The following is a 22,813-nucleotide window of genomic DNA, read 5'->3' on the forward strand; positions in this document are numbered from 1 at the left end:
TTTTTTATTTGACATACTATCGGCATAGATTTAGATATTTCTCCCATATAAATCGTTTGTTTTATATGGCCTTTTAAGGCTGTATAAATTCACAATGTCTGTTCTATCATAAAAAAAATCTTACAAAGTTCTATTCAATATTTCAATAAGTTTGCCAAATTTAAAGTCAGACTAGATTTGGAAATAAGTTATATAGATTAATAGTACTTAACTCGTTGGTGAGGGTTTTATATAGTAGGCTCCGTCCGACTTTTGCCTTACCTTGCTGGTTTTTCTATTTCTGCATATATGCCAGGTACGAGTACCAGGGTGGCGTATGACATATTTGATCATAATTATCGGAAAGTAATCATACTCACCCATGTCCAAAAATCTTAAGGAGGCCTTCGTAGCGCAGAGGCTGACATGTTGGCCTATGACACTGAACGCCTTGGTTAGAATCGGGCGTTACTACAGAAAGAGGCAGAATATCTGGCGCCTCGTCTGGCCAAAATTTTCACAGCGTGCATAGGACTTTCATATACTCCGAAAGCCTGGCAGGAGGCAAGGGTGGTGTTTATACCCAAGCCCGGCAAGGCAAATTATGCGACATCAAAGGCCTAAAGACCCATAAGCCTTACATCCTTTCTACTCAAAACTATGGAACGTATTATGGACACCATGTTGAAGAGTATGACATCAAGCGAACTGCTCAAATACAAACAGCATGCCTATGTCAAGGGAAGGTCGGTGGAGACTGCGCTGCACTATGTTGTGCATAAACACTGGCGGTATGCATTGACAACGAGGGGGCTTTTAACAATGTGCGGACCGACACACTGATCCAAACCTTAGACCAGTACTGGGTGGACCCGGTCCTTAGAGACTGGATAAATCATATGCTAAGGAACAGGTGGATAAAATATGTGTCGCATGGCATAAATATAAGGGAGAAAGTGGCACAGGGCACGCCACAGGGGGCATTTTATCGCCACTCTCTATGGTGGTCACCCATAAATGACCTATTACGGATGCTGACTGAGGAGGGATTTGAACCAGTATGCCACGCAGACGATGTTATAATACTTCTAAGGGGTAAGGATCCGAACGAGCTATGCAGAAGGGCCGAAAGGGTCTTGCATATGGCATATGACTGTGCTAGACCCAGAAGTCTCAATGTTAACCCAGAGAAGATTGAAATATGCCTGTTCACGAGGAAGACGAAGGTGGGCCAATTTAACGCACCACGTTTCCTGAATAAGACAATTTCGATATCTGACAAGGTTAAATACTTGGACAGGAAACTGAATTGGAAGTGTCACACTCAGGAGCGTACTGAGAAGGCTCACCGAAACGGGGCCTGAATCCTATGATAGTCCACTGGCTCTACAGGAACGTGATTAGACCAATACTTACTTACGCCTCAGTAGTTTGGTGGACTGCTATGGGGAAAAAGTGCAACATAAGGACCATACAACAGTTTCAGAGAACATGTTGTCTTGGCATAAGCGGAATTGAATTGGACGGAACCTTAGTGTTTCCATCTGGAAGACCATGTTACACGGATGGATAAAAGCTAGAGGACAGAGTGGGCCTGGTAGAACCCAGGGACTGAGATCTGTTTAAGACTGCCTGACCATAATACGCTCCTGCAGGCGGAGATCCGGGCGATCACGGAATGCGTGAGGTGGTGTGATGCTAACGTGAGGACGTCGAGTGATCGACGATCGACGATCTTTACCGACAGTAAAATTGCCATAAGGGCAATAACAACTTGAACGGTAAGGTCAAGAACAGTGTTGCAGTGTAAGAAGGAGATTAACGCCTTCTCTGAGGATGGCAAAATCCGCATCGTTTGGGTGCCGGGCCATAACGGAGTAAGGGGAAAAGAAAGGGCAGACGATTTGGCGGTGAAGGCCAGAGGACTGCCGTCAATAAACTTGGTTAACCCGAAGCCTTTTTGGGTCGACGCAGACCGGGTTCAGGGAGTGGGCGACGAATGCGCATGCAACATTGTGGAACAGCGAAACGGTCGGTAGGACAGCGAAAATCCTATGTGGGGATCCATATCGTGAGAAGACGAGGCTATTACTGAAAGGAAGCTGACTATATGTTTGCTTAGTTCACGCTTAATTTGAAGGAGCAAAACTAGGCGATTGAAATTTTTGGTTGGGATTGTAAATGGTCCTAACCTGATATAGCTTCCATATAAACCTACCTCAGTTCTTGACTTCTTGTGCCTCTAGAGGTCGAAATTCGTGTACGATTTGATTGAAAGTTTGCACAAGGTGGTTTGTTTGATTTCCCTCAACTGTGCCAAGTATGGTTCAAATCGGTTTATAAACTGAAATAGCTGCCATATAAACCGATCTATAGATTTGAATTAATAAACCTCAAGAAGGCGCAATTACCATTTTATTTGGCTAAAATTTTGCACATAAAGTTTTGCTATGGCTTCCAACAGACGTTCCAAGTATGTTGCAAATAGGTTTATAACCTGATATAGCTTCCATTTAAACCGATCTTTTGATTTGACCTCTTGAGCCTCAACGGGGCGCAATTATTTGGCTGTAATTTTAAACGTGGTATTTTTTCTGGCTTCTTATAGTTATGACAATTACGGACGAATTGTAGATCTATCTCCCATATATTTGAAAAAGTCATTCAAAGAACGTGTCAAATGCAGCCCATGGTGAAGGGTATAAAAAATTACGTACGAACGAACTTAACGCGCTCTTTATTGTTATATAAAAATTTCGTCATTCTTCGATAACACCTCGAAAGGTTCGTCTAAGACCTTCTAAGTTATATATCTTCCGTCCATCCGTCCGTCCATCCGTCCGTCCATCCGTCCGTCCATCCGTCCGTCCATCCGTCCGTCCATCCGTCCGTCCATCCGTCCATCCATCCGTCCGTCCATCCGTCCGTCCATCCGTCCGTCCATCCGTCCGTCCATCCGTCCGTCCGTCCGTCCGTCCATCCGTCCTTCCATCCGTCCGTCCATCCATCCGTCTATCCGTCCATCCGTCCGTCCATCCGTCCATCGATCCATCTGTCCGTCCATCCAAACCAGCAAAAATTAAAGCTTCTAGGAACCGAACATTATCCTTGTTCGGTTTTCACTGGAGGAATATAAGATTACAGACTGATTTTAGCCGCAGTTGCCGCAGAACACCGCATGCAAAATTTCAGCCAATTCGGACAAATATTGCGACTTGTAAGAGCTCAAAAAGTCAAATCGGGAGATCGGTTTATATGAGAGCTATAACCAAATTTGAACCGATATTGCCCATTTGCAATCCCCAATGACCTACACCAATATTAAGTATCTGTGTCAAATTTAAAGCGGATAGCTTCGATTCGAACCATAATTACATGGAATGTTGGATACCATAGTAGACGTCGTTAAGTAGGGGCTCAAAAAGTAAAATAGGGAGATCGGTTTATATGGGAGCTGTATCAGGCTATAGACCGTGTCAGATCATATTTGGCACGAATGTTTGAGGTCATGGGAGAAGCCGTTGTACAAAATCTCAACCACATCTGATAATAACTTGCCTCTCTAGAGGCTCAAGAAATCAAAATCAAAGATCGGTTTCTATTCCAGCTATATCAGGTTATTTAACGATTTAAAACATACTTATCACAGTTGTTGGATGTTATAACAAAACACGTCATGCGAAATTTCAGCTAAGTCGGTTAAAAATTGCGCCCTATAGTGGCTCAAGAAGTCAAGATCCCAGGTTTATAAGGCAGATATATCAGGTTATATACCGATTAAAATCATGCTTAGCTAAGTTTCAGTCAAATCGGATGAGAATTGCGCCTTCTACAATAGAGTCGCAAGAAGTCAAGAACACAGATAAGTTTATATGACAGCTATAATAGGTTGTTGGCCGAGTTCAATCATACTTAGCACAGTTATTGGAAATCATGAAAAATTGCACCCTTAAGTGGACCGATTTGGCTCATTTACAATCCCAACTGACCTACACTAATAAGAAGTATTTGCGCAAACTTTCAAGCGCCTAGCATTACTCCTCCGAAAGTTAGCGAGCTTTCGACAGACAGACGGACGGACGGACATGGCTAGATCGACTACAAATGTCGTGATGATCAAGAATATATATACTTTGTGGGGTCTTAGACGATTATTTTGAGGAGTTACAAACAGAATGACGAAATTAATATAATCCCATCGGATGGTGGAGGGTATAAAAACACATGAATGCCGTTCAGGAAAACATTGAAAAGTAAAGTGTTATCCATATGATTTCTAGATTAAAAAGTATGCAAACACAAATTTGATTATTCCATTAAGGAAAGGAGGCAAACTTCTAACATGTCAATGATTGCTGTCCGATTCAAGTTTAAGATCAATGGTAAGCTTTATATAGCCGAGCCCCAACGGCGTGCCACTGTGCGATACCTTTTTGGGAAGCAGTTTTTACATGCCATAGTACTTCACAAATTTCGCCAACATTATAAGCTTTATATAGCCGAGCCCCAACGGCGTGCCACTGTGCGATACCTTTTTGGGAAGCAGTTTTTACATGCCATAGTACCTCACAAATTTCGCCAACATTAGGAGTAGAGCTGGAAAAATATCGATGGCTCTGCTGATACTTTCGATATTTTATTTTTTGCCTGAATATCGATTGACATTTTTCCAATCGATACCATCGGCAAAGTTAAATTTTTTGCAACATTGAACAAAAGTAAGCGATGCGACACTTTATGTATCATATAAGATATATTTCGCTATAGAGGGCTTAATTTTATCCGATTGAGCTATAATTTTGTACAATGATTTCTCTCTTGAGTTCCAACTGACTTAATTAAATATGATTTTATTCGGTCTGTGTTTTCGGTTCAGTCTGATTTTTACTTTTTACTTTCGTTTGAAATTAAAGTGATAGGAAACTAACTATAGTATCGATATTTATTATTAGAAATATCGAAAAGCGAATTTTGCTATTATCGATAGTATGCCAGCTGTTATTAGAATGGGATAACCACTGATAAAAAATTTTCGTCTGTATTTGAACCCAGGCGGACTTGCGTACCTCTGCGCTACGGTGGCCTACATGTGTTAAATCAGTTGTTTAGCACTCAACAGCTGTTTAGTACTCAACAGATGTTTAGTACTCAACAGCTGTTTAGTACTCACCAGCTGTTTAGTACTCAACAGCTGTTTAGTATAAGCTATTATTTACAAAATGGAATATTAATTTTTAAGGATATTTATAGAAAAAGGAACTAGTATTAAGTGTACCGTTATGTACCATATATAAGTATGAGAAATTGCCAATAAAGTCAATTACGGCATTCACTGCCGAACTGTTGGTAACTACCAAACAATACATTTTTTTTAGCAAAAACTCTTGAGTACTTCTTCATAAAAAAAACCTTGCACTGGGGTGAAGAGGTTAGAGTTGGGGTTTTATCGATATCATGTCCAAATTTCAAGGCCCAAGAAGGTCCAGGAACCTCCTGGCAGGGCCCGTAAGTTGGTCACTTCGGCATTTCGAAAAATTGTTCTTCATTTGTGGTTCGATTACAAAAATTCTTTTTTTTTTGTATTGTAGATAGTGGTCAAAAATCCCTATAATAAAAGTCCACTTAAGGTATACAATATTTTTACTGGTTTCGGGGATATTCGACTTTAAATTTTTAATTTTTTGAAATTAAATCCGAAATTGTCTTCGTGTTTTGCCATTTACGAAAGCATTTGTGGTTCGATTTTGATGCAATTTGATGCATGATTTGGATTGGTGACAACATTAGCAATGACTGTACTACAGAAAGAGCCAGCATACGATAATTCTGATAAAAGTTATAAAGCTTGGAAGTCAAAAAATGTGAAAAAATGAACTTGTGTCGGTGCTCACATTGTTTAAGCAACCTCGATGTCAATGCATACAGCCAACTTGTATCCTTGCCTTTTATACCCTCCACTATAACATGGGGGTATACTAATTTCGTTATTCCATTTGTAACACCTGGAAATTTTAGTCTAAGGCCCCATAAAGTATATATGTTCAAGATCGTTATGACATTTTAGGTCGATCTAGCCATGTCCGTCCTTCTGTCTGTCGAAAGCGCCCAACTTTTGAAGGAGTAATGCTCGGTTGAGATTGTAAATGGGCTAAATCCATCCATGTTTTGATATAGCTGTCATATAAACCGATCTCTTAATTTGACTTTCATAGCATCTAGAGGGTGCGATTATTGCTCGATTTACCTGAAATTTTGGAGTTTTTGTCTTTCAATGACTTCTAGCAGCCATGACAAGTACGGTCCATATCGGTCAATAACATGATATAGTTCATATATATTTGAAAAAGTAATTCAAAGAACTTGACAAAGGCGATCCATAGTGGAAGATATATAGGATTAGGACAGGAGCACGATTTTACTTGTTATACATTATGTCATCCGAGTGGTCTCCACCCTTGAAATTGACTTGCTTCATGTATCGGAACAAACCACTAGATATTCTACTTTTTATCATAGTATCCACTATACGCTCTGTGGTTTTGAATAGGAAGAACGTAAGAAGGTCTACAGACATTGGGCGTCTTGTTTGTTTTGCTGGGCTTGGGCATAAACACCACTCTTGTCTCCTGTATTATTATTATATTTCGAACTTGTAAAATGTCTCTTCAAAGAGATGTCTCTCTGCGGCACATTGATCAAATGGGAGGCTTCTTGTCATTGTTGGCTCAAATAAATTCCGTCCGAGAGACTAAATTCGCTGTTTTGCTGAATTTGCGGCCGTACATCAGCAATAAGTCCAATCGTTATGATTTAGCCTATTCATTGTTAAATGCTTAACCTTGCCGCATAAACGAAAGGACAACAGTCAAAAAAGACCATTTCTGAAGACCCTTTTTGTATACAGTTGAAATTCCCAATGAATGACAATATGCCCACTCTATTAAACAGCCACAAACAACATGATAAATCATTATGTGCTTGCAGCATTAAACCCACTCACAGTGATTTATACTACAGTTGTTCTCTTATATACTTACCTAGTATGGGATGGCATAACACTCTGTTAAATATGTCTCAATGAATATGGTTGGGAAGGCTGGTGGGATGGATAGACTTAGTAAAAGATGGGTGGGGTTCGGCGGAAACCGATTTTTTAAAAAGGAGGAAACGAAATAAAGTCGAGAGATGTGTATGTCATTTCGCTGGATTTGTATTTCAGTGGGGGCTCCAGTAATGAAATTGTTTTTCTTTTTTGAGTTTGTCTTTTACTAGTAATTTTCCATGTCTCGCCCTTTCTCTCTCTCCCCCTTTCTCCCCCTCTCTCTGTTTCTGATGTACTTGTAATCGTATGAATATTCAAATTATGAGTATGAGTGAAGCCGTTTAAGTTCAAAAGTGGGTTTAGAACTGCAAACGTCGCTCCCTAAATTACAAAAAAAAAAATGTAAATCCCTCTCTCACTCACGTTAACATAAAATGTGATTTACATTCAGTTAAGCTGAGAATTTATGCTATGAGTTTATAGGATGACTCCTCTTATGCACGCAGTAGCGCAACAAAAGACATAAAAAATTTAAATTTAGTTGAAAAATTTGGCATTTAGTTCTTTAATTTCGTTAAACGTGATCTCAGCAGGCTATTAGGGTCAGTGAAGGTCACCTCGGTATTTGGGTTGGTAAATTGCTTGTTATCCAGTTTCGACAGCATATTCTTCTTTCTCGTAAAATTCTAAGAGGCTATGGCCATATTGGTTAAAATCACACTACAGTTCTTAAAAATAAGATTTTGAACTCAAACCATTGCCAATCTCCCGATTAAGGTTGGGTTAGGTCAGGTTTAAATGGCACTCTGCCATCAGACTCACTTAGACATTTTAGTCCATTGTGATACCACAGGAAGAGGAAGATGCCTTATAGTTCCTACCCTTGAACCATCCAGATCGCACATCCACTAAATCAGACAGGTTCTCAAAGAAATGAGAACCTAAAGTGCAACTCCTTCTGAGTGCTAGTGCATACACATACACACATACACACAGAAGGTGTTCTATAGTCTCTTCTTCTTCGATGTCCTCACAGCTTCTGCAAAAGTCGTTGCTGGCTTCAGTCTGTCAGCATGTTTTCCGATTAGACAGTGACCTGTAATGACGGAGAAAATGACTGAGACGTCTGTTCTAGCCACTGACTGCAAAGCAGTAGACTTCTTCAAGTATAGATTAGGCCACATAGTTTTGGAATGCCCTCAGCCCCCTCGTTGTGACCATCTATTATTTGTTGTCCTTTGCGTCTGGTCCTAAAAACTTAGCTTACATGTCGCTAGAGGCATACCCACAGATTCCAGTGTCCCTGGAATGCGTAGGGTAGTTCCGAGTCTCCCGATTTAAGATTTTGCTGAAATTTCGAACAGACCACTCGACAAGCGTCTTTTAAATATAACTGCCATATTGAATAATTTGGAGCAACGAATCGGTATGGTCTGATATGGCTGTATGAACTCCTGAACAAACATCTTAGTTTAATAAAGACCCACTTTCGTAGGATTTAAATTCAATTTAAATAAGATATACTATATCCATGGTGATTGTTATCGAAAGTTCCGTTCGACCCAATGCGTTTCTTCTTGTTTCCTTATGGCATGAAATGCTCTGGAGAACAAATCAGTATATAAAGTTACGAGGGATAGGACAACCCTTGCCAATCTGCCAACTGACAGCTCTATCGTAAAGCTTGACATTTTTGAGGTTATACGTTCTCAGAACGTTTTGACATACGAGCGTTATTTGTGTTGTTTACAGTAACTAAAAAATTCATCTCAACCAAAAAGTTGAATTGAACCGTGAACATATTCGTGCGATTATTTTTTACAACTCTCGACGTGGATTAACTAAACAACAGTGCATCGATGAATATAATTCAATTTTTGGCGATGAAGTTCCATCAAGGACCAGTGTTTATCGGTGGTAAGGAGAATTCAAGCTAGGTCGTAGTTCCCTCCAAGACGAATTTCGTGAAGGTCATCCAAAATCAGTTGTTGTTCTGATGTTATGCGCCACCTGATATTGTAAGATCGTCATGTGACCTATCGTGGGATTAAGACAACCTTGGATGTCACACAATTTGTCAACCGCTCAATAAAAGGCTCGTATCGATTGGTCGACAACTGCATTTTTGAGCACTCAAAACATCGATTTAAAGAGTCATACGCCGTATAGTCCTGACTTGGCACCCAATGACTTCTTTTAATTTTAGTATGTAAAAAATAAATTGATAGGTCAACGTTTTTCGACACCTGAATAAGTGGTTGATGCGTTCAGAATGCATGTTTTGGAGATACCTCAATCAAAGTGGCAAAAGTGCATCGACCATTTGTTCAAACGCATGGTGACTAGATCTTAATGGGGAATATTTAGAAAAACTATAAAGCAATTTTCGATGATTAATATATGTTTTTGTGTTCTCTAATCCCGAAATATAAAAGGCAACCCTCGTATAACCAACATTAGGTCATATTAATCAATATTGGGATAAATTTAATGATGCAAACACGAGAATACTTATCGGTTCAAAGGGACCTCCATTATGGTAAGCATTGTAGTATAGTCCGCAATGTTTTACCTTTAGATTTTAATTTAATGTTAGTACTTACATTTGTGGGAGTCTTGACTCAAAGCCTTTCTTCCCTATGCTGCTAATATATTTCTTATATATCAGATTTGAAACATTTTGACGTAAGGCGGCAAAGAAATCCTGTAACAAAATGTAAAAGAATTACTTTTAGAAACATTTTTACATACTTTTTCTTAAATAATTCTCATTCCAAAACAAACAAACAAAAAAAAAAAATAGTGTGTATCTGAACGAGACCAGTCGCCCCGAATATCTTGGTAGCCACCTTCAAAATGCTACAGGGCCAAACAAAATCGTGCTCTAGCACGATGCTGATATTGTTTCAGGGTCCGTCCCCTAAACTCCCTTCAAACCGGCCATCTTTGCCTACTATGGCAATAATTAATAGGTATTTGAAATTAGAATTTGATATCCAGTTTTGATGCCAAGTGTTTGGGGGCCGTCTCACCCCATAAACTCTCCCTAAACCAACGGCTATTGGGGCTCAAATAAAATAAATTTGAGAGTAGAGCTGAGTGCGTGGGTGGCGGCCCCACCCTAGATACACCTTTAAGTGGACATATTTGTGGATTATCACAGTAAGGGGCTCAAATCTGATATCTGTTTTATGCCCAAGTGTTTCAAGGACGCCTCACCCAAACTCCCCCTAAACCACACATATCTACCGACTATAGCAAAATGTAGCTCAAATGTGATTTCTGGGAGTAGAGTATGAATCTGATATCCCTTATTTTCAAAAACTCCAGATATTGGAGAATGGTGGGGCAATTAAAAATTAAGGTTGTTTATAATAACTCAAAAACAGAAATTTGATATCCTTATTTAGGATGGGATACTCAGGGGGCCGCGCCACCTCCAAGGCCCGCTAAATGGAAATACAAGCCAATAATGACTATATGGGACTCAAATTAAAGGTATTTGAGTGTAGAGAACGAATCTGATTTATGACGGTCCACCCCCAAATATACCCCCACACCGGACTTATTTACCGACCATAGCAATATAAGGCTCAAATGAAAAGTATTTGGGAGTAGAGCACCACTATGATATATCCACATTGGGGCGAAATTGTGAAAGGTCGTAACAGTACCCCAAAACAGGACTGTCCAGACTGTGCCAGTATAGGGCTCTTTCCAGCTAGAGTTTAATAAATTTCATGACAGGCATATGGTTATTATCGGAATATTGACAGTGAACAAGAAAGTTTAACCACCTTTTAAAACGTGTACCAATAGCTTCTATGTCTATGTCCAAGGATCTATTGATCAAGAAAGTTCTTTTCAACAATCAGATTTTTCCTCCCTACATTACTCAATATATGAACAGAATTCATGGTGGACTCCTGAGTTTCCTTCCTAATATTTTTTGCAACAAAATTGTGTCTTTAAATCATTCTCTGTAGACTTTTCAAATAATGTTCCTGTTTTTTTTTTTTTTTTTTTGATTTTAATTCACGCTTCACTATACCTGACTACAATTAATTTAAAAACCCATTCTCTAAAATAAAACAAATATTCCCATTTCTATGGGGATTATGAAGCACAATTGCATGCCTGTGTTTGTAATTGGAGAGATGCTTAATTCGAGCACAACGCTTCTTATCGCATATAAATCGTTGTGTGCATGTGTCTGTGGTAAACAAGTGACATATTTGGGTTAATATCATCAAAGCTCTTCGAAGAGTTTGTATAATGCTCTCACCCTAAGGATGAGGGACTTGCACTCTAGTGATAAGCTTTATATGTTGCCATGTAAACATCTTCTCGGAGACTCATACACACACTTATTTATTATCCTTCGTTCGTTTCTTTTTGTAGACACGTGACATTTCTTGAAATTCGACTGACGTAATTTTGCCATAATGAATGGGATTAATTAGGTCTCCTTCCTTTACTTTGTGCAAAACGAATAAACACTTGGCACATATAAACATACATTTAAAGCTGGTTCTCATTTGCTTTTATCCTTAATGCCAATAACACTTAGTTCTCATTTCTTCGTCTTCTTCATCTCAAAGAGCTCATCATCCCAATAGCAAAGAGTGATAGAAAGAAAAGAGCCAAGCCACGAGTGTGGAGGGGAAAGGAGATGGATGGTGTGTTTAAAAGTGGAAAATTGCAAGAGAAAGCCAGCAAATGCAATGTCGAAAAATAATATTGACATTTGCACTTATTATTGTTTCAGGCAAATGCCAAAGTTTAAACTAAATAAAGGATGCTTCTGCGAACTCATACCCAGTCTGGTTAGTTGTCATCATCGCCATCACCAGCAGAGAAGATAGCAATATCATGAGCACAACATCACATACTATATACACTCGCATTCTTACTTTTGGTCAGTGTTGCCAAGTACAAGAAAAATTACCAAATTATTTAAGTATTATATGGAAGAGTATAGTTAAAAATTTTGCAATTGCAACATGCACCTTGGTAGCTGTATTAGTAGCAAGCTCTGTTTAATAGTCCAAAGTTTGAGAGTTCGATTCGATTCCGTGTTATTGAAACTGACCAAAAATTGGTGAGTTTGACTCCAGACCCTACAAGAAAACAAGTAGAGCTGGGATGGGGATAAAAATGAAGCTCTGTAAGTTTTGAGCACCTTGAATATCGGCATGAATGAGGGCAATATCAGTTATAGATCGATCAGAAGACTATTCTTCTTGCATGTTGCAAACTCAAAACACCCCCGAGTATACGTAATGTATTAAAAAAATGTTAATAGATAGCACTTAAATCCAAATTTAGTCACACTTGAATTTTGCATACCTGTTGGAATATCTAATAGAACCTTTCCGATTTTTTTACGATGGTACGAAAATTGTGGTTTTAAAGCCTTAAAAGTCGAAACACATAAAAGATATATATGGGAGTTTTATCTAAATCGATGAAATTTTTTGATGAAATTTTGCACACGTATTGGGATGTCAATAAAACCATATACCATCTCTCATTTTGTAGAGATCGGACCAAGATTGTGGCTTTTACAGCCTTAAAAGGCCATATCGGATGAAAAATATATATGGGAGCTATATCAAAATCTGGACCGATTTTTATTGAACTTTGTACAAATATGAAAACGTTGATTGAAACGCTCCATGTCAAATTCTGTAAGAATGGGACCAAAATTGTGGCTTCTACAGCCTTAAAAGGCCATATCGGATGAAAAAATATATGGTAGCTATATCCAAATTTGGACCGATTTTTATGAAACTATGAACACATCTGAGGACATTGAATAAAACGGCCCATGTCAAATTTTGTAAAGATCGGACCAAAATTGTGGCTTCTACAGCCTTAAAAGGCCATATCGGAGGAAAAATATGTATGGGAGCTATATCAAAATCTGGACCGATTTTTATGGAACTTTGCACAAATATGAAAACGTTGAATAAAACGCTCCATGTCAAATTCTGTATGGATGGGACCAAAATTGTGGCTACTATAGCTTTAAAAGACCATATCGGATGAAAGATATATATGGGAGCTATATATAAATCTGATCCGATTATGATGAAATTTTGCACACATATTGGGACGTCACAAAAAGCACATCGTGCCAAATTTTGTAAAGATCGGACCACACATGTTGGGATGTCACATGAAACATTTCATGTCAAATTTGGCAGAGATCGCACCAAAATTGCGGCTCCTACAGCTTTAAAAGGCCTCATCGGATGATAGATATATATGGCAGCTATATCTAAATCTTGACCGATTTCAATAAAATATAACAAACATTTTGGGTCGTTAAAGAAAACACTTCGTGACAAATTTTGTAAAGATCGGACCAAAATTGTGGCTTCTACAGCTTTAAAAGGGCACATCGGATGAAAGATATATAGGGGAGCTATATCTAAATCTGGACCGAATCAGATAAATCAATAGCGTTCGTCCTTGGACCAAAAAAGACACTTATGCAACATTTTGTGAAAATCGGACAACAAATGCGATCTGTACCTTGATTACAAGAATACATGGACAGACAGACAGACGGACAGAGGAACATAGCTAAATCGAATCTGTAAGTGATTCTAAGACGATCCGTATACTTATCGATGGGTCCAGCTCTTCTCCTTCGTAGTGTTGCAAACAAATGCACAAATTTAGAATACCCTGTATCGCATTTTACAGGTTTTGGAAATAATGGTTTATCACCAAACATATTTTCTCAAGGACATTCCATTAAGGAACAGGGAATACTTCTCTCATACATATCAACGAGTGCTGGCCGATTCAAGTTTTAGCTCAATGACATGGGGCCTTCTCTCTTACGCCGAATTCAAAAGGCGTGCCACTTACCAAAATCAATAGTGTTTGTCCTTGGGCCAAAAAAGTGATAGGTGCAAAATTTCTTAATGATTGGACAACAAATACGATCTGCACTTCACTTTATTTACAAGAATACATAGACTCACCGACAGACATGGCTAAATCGAATCGGAAAGTGATTCTGAGTCGATCGGTATACTTATCAATGGGTCTAGCTCTTCTTCTTCTAAGCGTTGCAAACAAATGCACAAACTTATAATACCCTGTACCACAGTGGTGGTGTAGGGTATAAAAACTGAAGCTGATTCACCGAAACTATCGCTAAACAACTAAGATATTCGCTAAGACAAACACATTTTAAAGGATTTGAAAGATTAGGATCGCCCTATAGGTAGTGTGTTGGCAAGCAGTACAAATTTCAGGTCTGACTTTATGACTTGCATAAAACACCGACCACAATTCTCACCAGAATAAAAAAATTAGTTTTGAAAAAAATGTGGGATGACCTCCCCCTCCAAATTTAAATTGTGGCTACGTCCCTGGCTACCATATAAACCGATTTTGAGTGTCGACGTTTTGAGCTTCTAGAGGGTGGAATTCTTATCCCATTTGGCTGAAGTTTTGCCCGTGGTGTTTTGGTATGACTTCCAATAATTGTCTAAGTCGTTCTGCATCAGTCCATAACCTGATATAGCTGCTATATAAACCGATCTCTCGATTATAATTTTTTGAGTTTCTAAAGGGATCAATCTCATCAAATTTAGTTGAAATTTGCACATGTGTTAGTGTGACTTCCTACATCTGTGTTCAATATGGTCTAAATCGGTTCATAAGCTAATAAAGCTGCCTTATAAACCGATCTCCCAATTTGACTTTCTGAACCTCAGGAGGGCGCAATTATTATGCGATTTGTCCTGAATTATGGAGGTGGCATTTGTCTATGACTTGTAACATCCATGACAAGTACGGTTCATATCGGTCAATAACTTGATGTAGCTCATTTAGATTTAAAAAGTAAAAGCTTGCTAAGTTCGGTCGGGCCACCACCATGGAATCCGCTAAAACATGGGAGCTATATCTAGTTATAGACCGAATTGGACCGTACTTGGCGCAGTTGTTAAGAGTCACAACAGATGCAAATTTTCAGCCAAATCGGAAAAAAATCGCGGCTTGTAAGGGCTCAAGAAGTCAAATCAGGAGATCGGTTTATATGGGATCTATATCATGTTCTTGACCGATTTGAGCCGTACTTAACACAGTTGTTGGGAGTCATAACAAAACACCATGTACAAAATTTCAACCAAATCGGAGGAAAATTGAGGCTTCCGGAAGCTCAAGAAATCAAATCGGGAGATCGGTTTATATGGGATTTATATCAGGTTATACACAGATTTAAACCTTACATGACACAGATGTTGGAAGTCAAAATAGGACACTATGTGCAAAATGCCAGCCAAATCGGGCAAAAATTGCGGCTTCCAGGGGCTCAGGAAGTCAAATCGGAGGATCGGTTTATATGGGAGCTATATCAGGTTTTTGGCCGATTTAGACCGTACTTGGCACAGTTGTTGGAAGTCATAACAGAACACAATGTGCTAAATTTCAGTCAAATCTGAAAAATAGCGGCTTATAAGGGCTCAAGAAGTCAAATCAGGAGATTGGTTTATATGGGATCTATATCATGTTCTTGACAGATATGAGCCGTACTTAACACAGTTGTTGGGAGTCATAACAGAACACGATGTACAAAATTTCAGCCAAATCGGATGGAAACTGCGGCTTCCATAGGCTCAAGAAGTCAAATTGGGAGATTGGTTTACATGGGAGCTATATCAGGTTCTTGACCGATATATCAGATTTTTATACCCACCACCGAAGGATGGGGTCAGTTTGTCATTCCGTTTACAACACATCGAGATTTCCATTTCCGACCCTATAAAGTATATATATTCCTGATCGTCGTAAAAAAAGACGGTCTAACCATGTCCGTCTGTCTATCCGTCTGACCATCTGTCTGTTGAAATCACGCTATTGATCTGAAAATTTGCACAGATCCTTTTGTTTGTCTATAGGCAGGTTAAATTCGAAGATGGGCGATGTCGGACTATATCGCCGATTTAAGGTCGTAGGTCCATAAAAACCACACTAATTATCCGATTTTGCTGAAATTTGGGCCAGTGAGTTGTGTTAGGCCCCTCGACATTTTTCTGCTATTTGGCTCATATCGGTTTGAATTTGTATATAAGCTGCCATTTAAACCGATCCCTCGATTTAAGGTCTTGGGCCCATAAATGGCTTATTCACAGTCCGATTACGCCGAAGTTTGGCATAGTGAGTTGTGTGAGACCGCTCGACATCTTTCTGAAATTTGGCCCAGATCGGTCCAGATTTGGATTTAGCTGCCATATAGACTGATAGCTGGATTTAAGGTCTTGGGTCCATAAATGGCGCATTTATCGTCAGATTTTGCCCAAATTTGGGACAGTGAGTTGTACTAGGCCTTTCGAAATTCTTCTCTAATTTGGCCCAGATCGGTTCAGATTTGGATATAGCTGACATATAGACAGATCTCTCGATTTAAGGATTTGGGCCCATAAAATGCGCATTTATTGTTCGATTTCGCCGAAATTTGAGACAGCCTGTTTTGCTAGGCCCTTCGACATACTCCTTCAATTTTGCCTAGATCGGTTCAGATTTGGACGTAGCTTCCCTATTGGATTATGACATGTATAACCGAGCTTGTGGTCGGGTATATATTCGGCCCGGCCGAACTTAACGCCTTTTTTATTTTATTTTTTTTTTTTTCACTTCGTTTTTACACTTAACTCACGGTTTAAACCAAGTATTTACATCTCCTCTCTATTAGTGGTATGCCTCAAGACTACAGTTAGAATAAATTAATCACATGTATACCTTTGAGATGCTAAAGAGGTAATGTATACATATTTGGTACCAAACATTAGACTTTCATTTTTATACCCACCACCATAGAATAGGGGGTATATTCATTTAGCCATTCCCTTTGCAACACATCGAAATATCAATTTCTGACCCTACGAAGTATATATATTTCGGACCATAGTAAAATTCTAAGGCGATTTACGATGTCCGTGTGTCTGTTCGTCCGTCTGTTGTTGAGCTGAAATTTGGCACAGTTACGTCTTTTTGATGCACGCTGGTTAAGTTCTTGAACGGGCCAAATCGGACCATATTTGCATATAGCTGCTATATAGACCGATTTTCCGATAAAGGGTCTAATGCCCATAAAAACTAATTTTTTCATTCGATTTTGCTGAAATTTTAAACAGTGAGTAGTTTTATGTCTTCCAACATCTGATCCAAATATGGTTCAGATCAGACTATATTTAGATACAGCTGCACTATAGACCGATCTACCGATAAAGAGTCTGAAGCCCAAAAAAGCCGTATTTATTATCCAATTTCTCTGAAATTTGAAACAGTGGGTAATTTTAGGTCTCCCGACATCCGCCCAGACATGGTTTGGATCGTACTATATTTAGATATAGCTGCCATAAAGACCGATCTCCCGATAAAGGGTCTGAAGGCCATAAAAGCTTTAATTTTTATCCGATTTCGCTGAAATTTGAAACAGTGAAACCCGTCATCCGACCCAAATATGGTAAAAACAGAAATGTATTTAGATATAGCTGTCATATAGACCGATATGCCGGTTAATGGTTTGAAGCCCATAAAAGCTTTATATACTACCGGATTTTGGTGAAATTTAAAACACAAAATTCAACAGGGACTTATATTTATAAGACCACTCAATGTCCGTGCCGAATTTGGGTGCATACGTTATCCAATTTTCATCGGATTGTGATGAAAAGGGGTTTACATATTTACCCGAGGTGGTGGGTATCCAAAGTTCGGCCGGGGCGAACTTAATGCCTTTTTACTTGTTTGAATTTTGGCCACTGTGCGTCGTAATTCTAAGGCATTTGATAAGGTTTAGTTTTGAAGTTTTGAATCCGAGCAGATTTTTTAACGAGATGATGTACAAAGGTCCCATGTAGTCCTGGGTTATCTTGGCAGGCCTTTAAAATTCATCACCTCAACCATTCAAAAATTGGTTCCGGCTGCGAAATCTTGTGGTTCGATTTTCAATTTTTACGAATTAAATCATTGTGAAAACGAAAATTCAAATTGAAAAATTTTTAAGAAAACTAGCTAAGTTCGGGCGGGCCGAATCTTTGCAAGCAAACACCATTCATTTTAATAAAAATTAAGAAATATTAACTTGAAGGGGACATGTATACTTTACATACCAACTTTCAGCCAATTCAATCGCGAAATCGGTTTATACTGGAGCTAAACCAGGTTACGTGTTTCTGAACTCAAAAACAGCCCTCAACAGTTGCAGATCTCTCAACGAGAGCCACCGCGATATCCCAGCGTATTGTAAAGCAAACGAGCTTGCGAAGGAGATCCATTTTAGCGGATGTAAGGAGTTCTACTTAAGCGGATGTTAACATTCGCAAGTTGTTAGACTGTTTAAGTGATCTTGATGGTTCAACGGTAGGAACTAGAAAGCATCTTCCTTCTCCTGTTCCAGTGGTATCACAATGAACGAAAACGTATGAGTGAATCTTATGATAGACTATCACTTAAATCTAACCTATATCAGGTTATAGACCAATTTGGACAACACTTACTTACCATGGATGTTGGAAGTCATAATAAAACAGTAATGTGCAAAATCTCAACCAAATCGGACAATAATTGCGCATTCCTGGGGCTCTAAATATCAAATCGGGAGTATGGTTCATATGGGAGCTATATCAGGTTTTTCACCGATTGTACCGTACCTGGCGAGGTTATTAGAAGTTGTGACACCTGCAAAAGTTCAGCCTAATCGCAGTAAAAAATATCAAAACTCAGTTAAATTAATTTTAACCAGCAGTATGTACATTCAATTCCACACTGGGATTTAGTACATAAAATATAATCGTCTGCACTTGTTATACCCTCCACCATAGGAGGGCGGTATACTAATTTCGTCATTCTGTTTGTAACACCTCGAAATATGCGTCAAGGACCCCATAAAGTATATATAATCTTGATCGTCGTGACATTTTAAGTCGAACTAGCCATTTCTGTCCGTCCTTCCGTCCGTCTGTCCGTCCGTCTGTCCGTCCTTCCGTCCGTCTGTCCGTCCTTCCGTCCGTCTGTCCGTCCGTCTGTCCGTCCGTCTGTCCGTCCGTCTGTCCGTCCGTCTGTCCGTCCGTCTGTCCGTCCGTCTGTCCGTCCGTCTGTCCGTCCGTCCGTCTGTCCGTCCGTCTGTCCGTCCGTCTGTCTGTCCTTCCGTCCGTCTGTCTGTCGAAAGCACGCTAACTTTTGAAGGAGTAAAGCTAGCCGCTTGAAATTTTGCACAAATACTTCTTATTAGTGTAGGTCGGTTGGGATTGTAAATGGGCCAAATCGGTCCATGTTTGACTTCATCAGATTCTTGAGGGCGGAACTCTTGTCCGATTTGACTGAAACTTTGCACGTGTAGTGTTGGCTTCTCCCATGGCTTTTAACATTCGTGTGCAATATGGTCTGAATCGATCTATAGCTTGAAACAGCTCCCATATAAACCGATCTCCCGATTTTGCTTCTTGAGCCGCGAACTATAACTCCTCCTCCTCCTCCTCCGTCCGTAATCATCATTCTTTGTTTGCATAAAAAAAAGATACTGCGCAAAGAATTCGACAGATGCGATCCAAGGTGGAGGGTATATAAGATTCGGCCCAACCGAACTTAGTACGCTTTTACTTGTTTTTTAAAGTAAAGACAGATAGAGATAAATTTTAAAGATTAAAGATTAAAAAATTTTACATTTGAAGGTCTCAGAATAGATGTATTTTACTACTGTACGTGACATTTGCTGTCATTGTTTTTAAAAACTTCACCAACTTTTAACTGGGCCAGGTAAGACAGAGTGTATTCGAGTAAAAGGGGAAGCAGAAAAGCGGGACCAAATATCATTTCTGCACACAAACATGCAACTGATATAATTGGTTTGAAAAAGCAATTTTGTCATATCCTTTGTTGGCTCTTATCAAACACCGACCATAGATATACCACCTATTCATGTTCCCTCATAACAGAGATTGTGTGTGATTGTGTGCAATGCTTTTGTGTTTCTCGCGCTGGTAAAGGTCAGAGCTTTTGTTCACTTCCATCAAAGACTTAAAAATGCATGATTCAATTTCCCCTGAAGTTTTGATAGTTTGGAAAACTATAAAATTCACCGTTTGGATTCATCCATAATGCATGCGCCATTGTATGATAAATTATAGATAATCGAAACTATGTGAGAGGGAAGTGCATAACATTAGCTGACTTAGCTTCGGTGCAAACAAAGAAATGGAATAGATGTGGTGTTCCAGCAACGGGCTTTTGGCAGCAAGTGGGCGGTTAAAGGAGAATTTCCTATCAAGTATGCAAAAATTTTTCAATTTTTTTGGTTTGCTCAATGCTGTAGCAGTCACAACAACAAAAGTGCAATACATTTTTGAAAAAATGTAGAGAAATTATGTTTTTCCATCATGGATCATATTTGCCAAGTTCTTTGTATGGTTTCACTTGCAAATTTGGAAATTTTGTCCATGAACATTCCGCTAAGGAACAGAGCCAAACTTCCCATATATCAATGAGTGGAGTCCTATTAAAGTTTGAGTCCAATGGCAAGGGGATTCCTTTTTATAGCCGAGTCCGAACGGTGCAGAGCGCAGTGCGACACCTCTTTGAACAGAAGTTTTACTTGGTATAGTACCTCACATATGTTGCCAGCGTTATGAGGGGAAAACTACAGTTGAAATTTTTTTTCTGATGGTCTCGCCAGGATTCGAACCCAAGCGTTCAGCGTAATAGGCGGACATGCTAAACTCTGAGCTGCGGTGGCCTCCAGGTTTCACTTTATCAACTCTTAATGGGGTTAATGGGGTCAATGAGGTCAAAACAGGGTATCCAAATCGTACCGATCGATTTTCTTCGCACCTCTTTTTCTTGCAAAGCTTATCAAATCGATGTTTGAATGCATGTTTTAGTCAAATAGTAAGAGTAACGTCAACCGAGTTGGAGAGAAAACATTTTTCGTTTTATGATTCGCAAAGCCCCTCGGGGATATATCATATTTATTACGACACACACTGGGCCAACGGCGAAAAAATTGGAAATAAGACCACATATTTTTGCATGTTGATTTGAGCGAGGCTTTCAGAAAAATGGTCTTACCCATACATATACTGGCCCAGTTAGTGTGAAATTTCCAGTTTATAGCTTAACAAGTAAGAGCGTGCTAAATTCGGCCGGGCCGAATCTTATATACTCTACACCATGGATTGCATTTGTCGAGTTCTATGCGCAGCATCTCTTTTTAGCCAAATAAAGAATATTGAATAAGAACTGTTATGCTATTGGAGCTATATCAAGTTATAGTCCGATTCGGGCCATAAATGAATTTTGAACATTGTAGAAGTCATTGTGTAGTATGATCATATTTCAGCTCATTCGGATAAGAATTGCGCCTTGTAAGGGCTCAAGAAGCAAAATCTGGCGGAGCGATAAGAACCACGCCCACTAGGACACTGTGGACTATTCTTGATATCCGAGCCATCAACATACAGGTTAAGTGTGAGGTTGCCACTGCGGCTATTAGACTTAAGCGATGGAAGATGGATTGAGGATGGCAGCAGATCATACCATCGCGGTACAAACCAAGCGACGATAGGAAATCTGGAAGGAAGGGAAGAGGTTTTCGATCGGATACTTGCGACAGCACTCGAAGTCGAGTGCTAGGCACTGCTGCCGATCTTATGCGATATGGCTGAAACTTTTCATAAGACTTTCCTACCTTCTCTAATATACGTGCAAAATAAGGTCTGAATCAGTTTATAACCTGATCTTTTTTTCTCTACTATGGTCTCCTATATAAAGTCGATATAGCCATGTCCGTCCGTCCGTTCGTCCGTCTGTCTGTCTGTCGGAACTTACGCTAACTTTCGAAGGAGTAAAGCTAGACGCTTGAAATTTTGCAAAAATACTTTTTATTAGTGTAGGTCGGTTGGGATTGTAACTGGGCCAAATCGGTCCATGTTTTGATATAGCTGCCAAATAAACCGATCTTGGATCTTGACTTCATGAGCCAATAGAGCGCGCGATTCTCATCCGATTTGGCTGAAATTTTGGACGAGGTGTGTTGTTATGACTTCCAATAACTGTGCTAAGTATGGCGCAAATCGGTGCATTATCTGATATAGGTGCCATACAAACCGATCTGGGATCTTGACTTCTTGAGCCCCTAAAGGGCTCAATTCTCATCCGATTTGGAAGAAATTTTGTATAACACCTTCTCTCATGACCTTTAACATACGTGTCTAATATGGTCTGAAGCAATCAATAGCTCAATACAGCTGTTGACCTATCTTCCGATTTTGCTTCTTGAGCCCCTACACAATGACTTCTACAATGTTCAGCATTCATTTATGGTCCGAATCGAACTATAACTTGATATAGCTCAACAGTTCTTATTCAATATTCTTTGTTTGCCTAAAAGAGATAAGAAAAAGATGCGCATAGAACTCGACAAATTCGATCCATGGTGGAGGGTATATAAGATTCGGCCGCCCGAACTTAGCACGCACTTACTTGTTTTTTACTATGTCATTACATGTGATTAATGCATTTTAACGGTACTCTTAAAGAATACCACCAATAGAGTGAAGATATATTGGGTTGCCCAAAAAGTAATTGCGGATTTTTTAAAAGAAAGTAAATGCATTTTTAATAAAACTTGAATGAATTTTAATCAAATACACTTTTTTCTAAAGCAAGCTAAAAGTAACAGCTGATAACTGACAGAAGAAAGAATGCAATTACAGAGTCACAAGCTGTGAAAAAATTTGCCAACGCCGACTATATGAAAAATCCGCA

At 39.3% G+C, this 22,813-nt stretch overlaps 1 protein-coding gene across 30 annotated transcripts in view; it reads right to left on the minus strand.

Moving 5' to 3' along the window:
- The window catches only part of LOC106081129 (glutamate-gated chloride channel), a 274,102-nt gene that overhangs the window by 172,485 nt on the left and 78,804 nt on the right, over positions 1-22,813 (minus strand). For 29 of the 30 annotated variants that reach the window (XM_059362527.1, XM_013242999.2, XM_013243013.2 and 26 more), the window contains one exon: positions 9,625-9,725. The exons of the other annotated variant lie outside the window; for it this stretch is intronic. The gene's annotated coding sequence lies outside the window, so the exon portion shown is untranslated. The remainder of the gene's footprint in view (positions 1-9,624; positions 9,726-22,813) is intronic. 30 annotated transcript variants of the gene reach the window in all.

This window comes from Stomoxys calcitrans, chromosome 2 (genome assembly GCF_963082655.1).
Source record: "Stomoxys calcitrans chromosome 2, idStoCalc2.1, whole genome shotgun sequence".
Lineage (NCBI taxonomy): Eukaryota > Metazoa > Arthropoda > Insecta > Diptera > Muscidae > Stomoxys > Stomoxys calcitrans.